We start from the raw sequence: 8,356 nt of genomic DNA, 5'->3' as shown, positions 1-8,356 counted from the left end.
TGTTTTTTTAACATTTCCTGATTTGCATATGACGATCAAAGCACCATATATGTATTAATAAGGATAAAACTTTTATTGTTTACAAAACTTGTATAGTACGTTGATAATTAAAACGTAATTATTGAAAATAAATACGTGAATTAATTAATAAATAAATACATCTATATCTCAATCCAAAATCCGAACTGACTGAGAGCGAGAGAACAGAACGATGTGTAGATGAGCGGAGTCGTCATAGAGACACGCTCGCACTCTTGCTATAGTTCGCCAATAAAAAGTAAAACGTTTTATGTTCTTTTATTTAATCATTTTTTGGTAATCTATTAAGTTACACATTACATTGATTTCGGATTGTTGATCTCCGATTATGTTGTGGACTCAAATGACCTTCTATCTGTGTTCCCCTAAAGCTGGGTTTCCTCTCCCTACCCGCACGACAAAATCGAGCAGTTTTGTAGCTCGGATTTTCGATCGCTTACCGCCAAAAGCGATCGAAAAAGCGAGCAGAAATGTCAAGGAAAACGCTTGGATTCCGATCGAAGAAATATTTCAAACCAAAAATTTCAGCGCTGAAAATTTCGAAATATTTCATTAGTAAATTTGCAACAATTTTGAATGCGAAATATTTCACAGCCATGAGGCCCGATTATTAAACACAAATTGTAAAGACAAGTTGTCAAAATCGGAAGATTTGTATTATGACATCCGTTTGTGTTGTGTGTTGGAAAAATAAAATTTGACGAAACACAAACTCACAAGCACACTGCCAAGATATGTATTATGAAACACAAACGGAAATCCAAAATTGTCAAACAGCTTTCCGTCAGCTTTTTGTCACGGAAAGGCGCCAATCTCAGATTGTTTGACCGACATAACACAACAACAGAGTTGTTACTGTTGCTTTCACGACAAAATATAAGTATTTTATTTCAGAAATTATCAAATGTTAACATTTTAAACAAAAATATCTGTACTGCCATATCCATACAAATGGCAATATGCTGGAGATACTGGTAACGTACTGCTGTTTTGGGTTAAGAAGCTGCTGTTATTTCCTTACTCTGTTGTTGTTCGATGGTAGTCGAAAGATGAAGGGCTCACGCACCCGGTTTACGTTCAACAGCAAAGGATTCCAGCAACTTCTTCAGTGAGTGACTGCTTCAACAATCAACAGCATAGGCACATGTAATTATCACATCTAATACTGCATACACTTTTAGGAATAACAAAGACTCGGAGGGCTCGATCTCCGCCAGAATGTCAAGGAAAATTTCCTTCGACACAAGAATTTTTTTCTTAAATCTGAAATTAAAACATGTATAACACGGTTTGCACAAATGATCCGCATGCTTAACTCACGCTTGGTTAGAAAGCTGTAACGGGTCGAAAACACTTCGAAGCAGTCGGCGCTGTTTTACCAGATCTACCGTTGTTTCTTCTTCACTGCTACTATCGTCACTTACGAGTGGGATAAAATCATTTCGATGTTTTAAACAAGAATTGTTAGCTTGATAAACGATCGTGTCTTGAATAAACTTGTAGACGTTTTTTTTTATTTTGATTTTGAACATTTTGACACAGCTTTGACGAAAGAATTTTTTTTAACGAAACTTGTCTGTCACAAGAACGGTTTCAAAATGTATACCTATTTTCCGTTTGTCTTGACGCACTTGTCTTGTGTCATTTCCGTTTGTGTTTAATAATCAGGCCTATGGGCTGTGAAATATTTTTGTAGTTTGAGTTTGAGAAGTTTTCGATCGCTTTGCGCAGCGGGATTTCTGCTCGCTTTTTCGATCGCTTTTGGCGGAAAGCGATCGAAAATCCGAGCTACAAAACTGCTCGATTTTGTCGTGCGGGGCATCCGGGGTCTCAGGTGTTGAACCTCGCGTTATACTGTAACCGTGCTGATCGTGCAATTGGCTTTGGGTTCACAGCATTGGTCTTCGGACAGCATACCACCGATGGTTCGTGTAACGCGTGCTGACATTTGTCACAACAATAGAAATAGGTCGCTGGTAGAAGAAACAATTTTTTTAAAATTTACATAACTGCTGTCTGAATTTAATTTTTAACAACATACCTATTACCTAAACTTATTGAATATTTGCTCGGAGGATGGATCGGAAGGATGGTAAGGAGAGGTAATGGTCAACCAGGTGTGCGCAGGAATTAAAAAATCTCACAGCACGTAAAAAAGGGTCATTTAAACCATCTGAAGTGCGTCGATTTGGAACAAATAAAGGAGCACGAGGGCCTAAGGAACGAATTGGAACATAGAAATGCAGGGATGAAAGAATGATATGTGAATCCACAACATTAGAGATGAGTGAGGCAACAAACATTATTTGGGAAATGTGACGGCGTTTCTCCAATGAGTCCAGACCAAAACAGATGGCAGCTTTGCTCATAGTCCGGTAGGGCTTCTGACGTGTAGCCGGGCATTTTGCTGACAATATACCGAGTCAATGATCTCTGTACTCTTTCAATGCGGTCAATCGATGTTAATGAGGTGGGACACCAAACAATAACACAGTATTCCAAAATCGGTCTTACTAACGAACAATATAACACTTTTAAACACAGAGGGTCGGTTATGCGGATTGAAAAACGTTTTATATTGCATGTTGATGGTTAGAATTACTACTCATGTGCTATGAAGGACTCGTGACATTTACGATGTTACGATTCCGATACCGCAGTAGAGGAAGAAAACGTTGAGCTGCTTGAATGAAGCATCTGTAAGCAATATGAAAGAAAATGTGTCATATACTGTGACTATAAGAGCAATTGCATTTCTTATTATTAGTATAAACCACGCACCGTGTTACACTCACTGCACACCCCGCATACGTCAGATAAAACTCCTTGTCACCTTTAATGATAAAATGTGATTGAAATAGTCGTAAAAAAATAGATCATAGGGATCTTGGTCCCTATGCTGGTCCTAAGCTGGGCCTACTCAGCTTTTAAGGCGAGCAGAATGCGTTCAAAACCATTCGTGCTACACCGTTTGAACTCATACTCTCTGATGTACGAGATCAACGTCTTCTTATTTATTCCCTTGCTTCTCAAAAATGGCTTAATTTTACCCAATAAATTTTCTATAGTCTGAGTGTGTATTTCCCTATCTTCTGGATTTACGAAGCTAACTGAATGATTTACCTTTTTATGCACGTAACCATAATCCTCGAGAGTGTCGTATGATCTCCAACAATCGGTCATTATTGTGGTGCCCCAATCAAAACTCGAGGACTAGGTCGTGCAAATTTTCCCTAGTTCTCCTACCGACTATCTCTAAGAAAATTTCCTTATTTTCCCTACAAATACCCCCTACCAACCATAGCTCCCCAGTCCTTGGCAATCGGCCTCGGTTGTACTTACGTTTTACGATGAGGGACTCGTCGATCTCCATCGTTAGTCCTGGGCCTCCTATTAGCCGCCTATTCTTCTCAACATACGCACTACATTTTTCCCTAAGAAGCTTAAACCATTCGTTAACCTTTTTGCGGTTAACACCTGACTCGGCCCTGGTACGCTTCACGTGCGAGTTTTGCGACCACTCGAAGGTAATGTGGAGAAGTTGTGCAAGCTACAATCTTGAGTTTTGGAACACACTACCCTTCTGAATAGAGCATTCCGAACCTTCACGTTGTCATTTGTACGCATTCCTTCTTAGCGTACCTCACAAAACCGCTGCGTTAAAACCGCTAACTGCCCTATCGACTTAACGTGGCTAAGCTCGCTCATTTTCTTATCTATTTTTTTCCTGTGCTATACACTTTCATAAATTAAATTTCCGATAATACCGATAATTGATAATTGATTTTATAATTTGCTAAAAAAGAAAATATCGCACAAAACACCAAAAACACAGTTTAACACCAATAACCTTTGCTCTCGATGCTTTGGCTATGATTTATTGCTAAAGTACAACCGATTCTGCACCATGCACATTTCACGATATGCACTTGTACTTTGTACATAACTATTTAGTTAACTGCCCAGCTAGCGCTACATGTGGTACATGTACTACAGCAACGCAACACTACTGTGCAGCGCACTCGGCAACAGCAACCAGCGTGTGGCCACACGTATCCGGTAGCCAGCCAGCTAGCCAGTCAGTCAATTAGCCAGCCAGCCCATCAGCCAGCCAGCCAACGAGTTAACCGACGACTAGCATAGCTGCGAGTCAACAGTAAACATGAACATGAATGAAGTCAACGCTTTGATTCCGTACGGCAACAACGCGAGAATATGTACGTACGACGTACGTATGTATGTACGAGATTATGTTTTAGAATATGTACAAGAAGGAGCAAGATTAAGGCCACGTGGTGATGCAGTGAAGCAGACCGATTGTGCGTGGCTGCAGTAACAGCAACATTGGCGGTTCGATGGTGTATCGACTAGTCAAACGTTCAATTGTTTCGGTTTGCAAACTACTTCGTTCACCTAACCGTTAATACGTATTTTCCCGCTTACAACTTAAATCGCCCAAATGCATGCCGAATAATCAAACCGAATGTTTGTGCAGCCACTTTTCCTTAATGACAACTGTCTGCACATGGACGAATCAACTGGATACGTGTGGACGCAATACCGTAGAATCCGAAAGAGTATAAGAGGTAGGGACATATAATTTAGTTCAGCTCAGCTTCAGACTTCAATGTGATTGTTCTGAAATTAGTAATCAGAAATAAAAGAAAGGTCGCTGAGCCTTGTAATCACCAAGGGCAACCAATACATCAGAAAACCGTTGTCATATTCTACGCCCCGTTTAAGGAACTGAGTAGATGCGAGTTGATTAAACTTTTCCGTAGAATGTGGTACATGAAATGATTCAGAGGGAACAAGAGTGTAATTAAATAGAAGAAAGAGTAAACAGTCAAATAGAAATAGAGTTAAATAGAAGAAAGAGTGTAATTTATGAAAAAGAGAAAACACTATAAAGGAAGGGCACCTAGATACGACAAAAAACCCATGTAAACAAAACAAAGTGAAATAAACACTAGATTAAAACTGTTCTTTAAAAAAAAACTCGGGACTAGACGGGAATTCTGATCTGATACAGCTTACCGCAGGGGAAAACCCCTTGACCAATGACGTATGCTACCGCTTTGAAAATCGGTCGGATGGTGTGCGGTGTTGTAAATCGACCCATTTTTCTCGATTGCAACCCAAATCCGGATCGACGCGTAGTTCGGCGAGCTCGTGCAGCAGGAGGCATGCAAATAGGAAGAAAAATAAACATGTGTTATCATCTCGTGCAAGCCGATCGCTATGATCAAAGATTACTAACTGCAGGGGAAACCCCCGATAAAAAATCAATGTGTTCAACCAGCGCTGCCTAAAACTAAAAAAAATGTTAGTAAGGAGTTTGTAGTAAAAATACATTTTTTTTAAAGAGGGGCATTTAGAAGGCACCTTTGCAGGGTTGCTATCAAAACCTGCTCCTTGGGTTCGTTTCGCCGCTAAGCTTCTCAGCTAAATAAGAATCTGCTTTGAGCGTAGCTGCTTAAAAAAAGAAACAAAAGTATACAAAGTTCAAAAGAAACAAGTTCAAAGGCGACAAACACATCATCATTGCATTTCCTGAAGGTATGCTCAGCAAAATGCTTCTAAGTTGCTTTTTATATTGGTACCATGTTTTCTTAAAAATGCCTTCAACCATCTCCAAATATTCTCAATTCGTTGCGTGCTGATATTTTGATCATCTGGATTGAGAAAATTTCTGGAATGGTTGACACAACCGTGGGGATTTTCTTGTTCCTCCAGCCCATTATAACCTTTCCAAAGGTCGGTCATTTTGTTCGTCCCGGGTTGAGCATGCCAAACCACCAGATGACACAAAATGGCAAGCGATCATTTCGAGACACGCTCTAGGAAATTTCTTGAGTTTCCAGGCATATCCCACCCACAAGCCACTGAGGTCCGGAACTACTGACCCGGCTGACGTGGTACTTTCGACGTGTGATGACGGTTTCGTCGATATCCACCGTCATACCAGGACCCCCTATCTTCTCTCGGGTACGATCGAATGATTCCAAAAGATAACTTCGGATCGTATCGCACCATGATAGAACAGTGTTGTGGGAGAGGACAGTCTCCAACGCACAACGCCAACCATTGGTCCACTCATAACAGCAACGCACAAGGTTCCTAAGCGAAGCCTTGTGGTTAGCAAATATGGACCTGGCCCGGATGCTGCTGTTTCCGCCGCATTTGTAGTCGGGACATACATAACTGTAGCCGTCGATGTCCGATGTTAGCTCTATGTCCTTTCCATAACTTGGGTACAATTGAAATGGCTGCTAAAGAGCCCGCTGCTGCATCCAGTCGATCGCTTTTTCACCGTCTTGAACAATATGAGAAAGCATATCAGAATTTTATGCCATTTTCGATTGCTTCTACGCGTTTTGAATAATATGCACAAGTGGCGCCAAATATTGTGTATGTGTGCGGTCTATCGATGGAGATACAAACCTGGATTAAGATAAGGGGGAAACACTGTAGCACTGCTCAAATTTGCAAATGTATGAGGACTCTGGAGGATCATTAAAGTTCGTTTCCATTTAATTTATGTTTTAATCCTTCAAAAATTTATTAATCAGCTTATGCAATATAATAGCCGATAAATATGAATGATTATTATTTTACAATGAATTGAATTAATAAAATGTAAAAGCCTAATGTACAATTTTATAGGAACATATTATTTTAGATATATGGAAATGCGGCAGAAGCCGTTCTTTCTGAATAAAAAAATATTTGAAATATAAAGCGTTTTATTCAGTTTATATTGATTTGCTTTAAAATAATTTTAGAATCCTATCGTTGAACCGTGTAGATCTTAGCCGTGAATAATTTCACGGTGAAATATTTTCCCCCCCAGAAATACAGAACAGCCGGAGAGTGAAACGGTAAACTCTCAGAATTTCACGCTTTGTTCACGGACGACAATGATGGTCAGCGGGAAATGATAAGGAAACGCATTTAATTAATTATTTGAGCTTTATAGTCGCAATACTTGCGAATGCAATTTCCTTTGTTTTGGTGTACGATAAGTAATATTTTACTCATCATATCAATATTCAATGAATGTACATTAAAAAAATACTTATTATCATATTATATTAGGTTCAACGTACCAGTAATGGGCAGCTTAGAGCAGCTTTGCACTAAAACTGCTGGTACACCTACAATTTTAATTATTGTTCATGAAAGTGACATTATTTTGAACGATAAACTTTCGTATTATGTTGTGATTTGTTTTTGCCGATTTGTATGTTTAGAGATATTCGTGAAAATGAAAACACTGTTTTCGATCCCATTTTTTTGTTCCCAGTTTGGTCCTATTTTGGGCAACGCGAATACGGGTCGGTTAATGTTTGAATTAATGCCAATAGGTGGACAAAAATATTTAAAATCAGTGTAAAAATTCTCACTTTCCTATCATTGGTGTTGATTAGTGCTATAATTTATTAATTTTATGTTTGGGCATTTTGCTGGCAATTTTTACAGTAATTTTGATTTGAGTTACAAACAAAGTAGGCATTGGATAAATGAGACTGCCTGACGGCTATAGAGTACGGCTCTGACTAGCTCACAAATTATTAATTTTCTCTCAAGTTATTGGATTATTTATTCAAAAGTGCGTTATTGTTTAAAGTTTCGGCGGGAGTCTACAGCATTGATCTGTCAAAAATCAACATTTATCGTGTACCTGTTTTCGGCAGTATTTAAATGGAATAACTGCTTTTTTTCGTGACTTTGAAATTTTAAACGGGCTAGAATCAATTCTGCAACCATAGAATCTTTCATTAAAACCACACTTTCATTGGTTTACTGCTCTGGTTTTCTTCATAACAAAACCTTCCAAACTATTGGCTGACAGCAAATCTGCCAAAAAATTGTGAACTCTTCACATTTTGTTTGATATTTTGAAAATGTTGTGTACAGAAACAGTGCAGTGTAACCACGACTCGATGCTGTCGTGAAACTGACAGCATCCGACGACCGAATGGCCGTTAAGGGCTTCGGGAGCGATCGGGCTACCGAGGGTTGGCACTCGATCATAGGTTGCGACACACACAACAGTCTTGTAGCATATATATTATTTATATTAGAATATAGTGATTGATACAAAAGAGCCGCGTATGTCCTTTAATATCGTCAATAGTGCACCACTCTGAAACACAAAAGAAAAATATGCAAGGAAATGGTGTGATACTTTGAATATGAATAACAAATGAATATATCTCTCTTTAAAAATGTGTGTAGGCTATTTTCAACCCGTTTTGCGTAATTGCACGTTTTTAGTTACACTGCCGAAAACAGCTACACTGTCGAAAACAGG

Source organism: Anopheles coluzzii, chromosome 2, assembly GCF_943734685.1.
Source record: "Anopheles coluzzii chromosome 2, AcolN3, whole genome shotgun sequence".
NCBI classification, from domain to species: Eukaryota; Metazoa; Arthropoda; class Insecta; order Diptera; family Culicidae; genus Anopheles; species Anopheles coluzzii.
Note: the sequence above shows the minus strand (reverse complement) of the source record.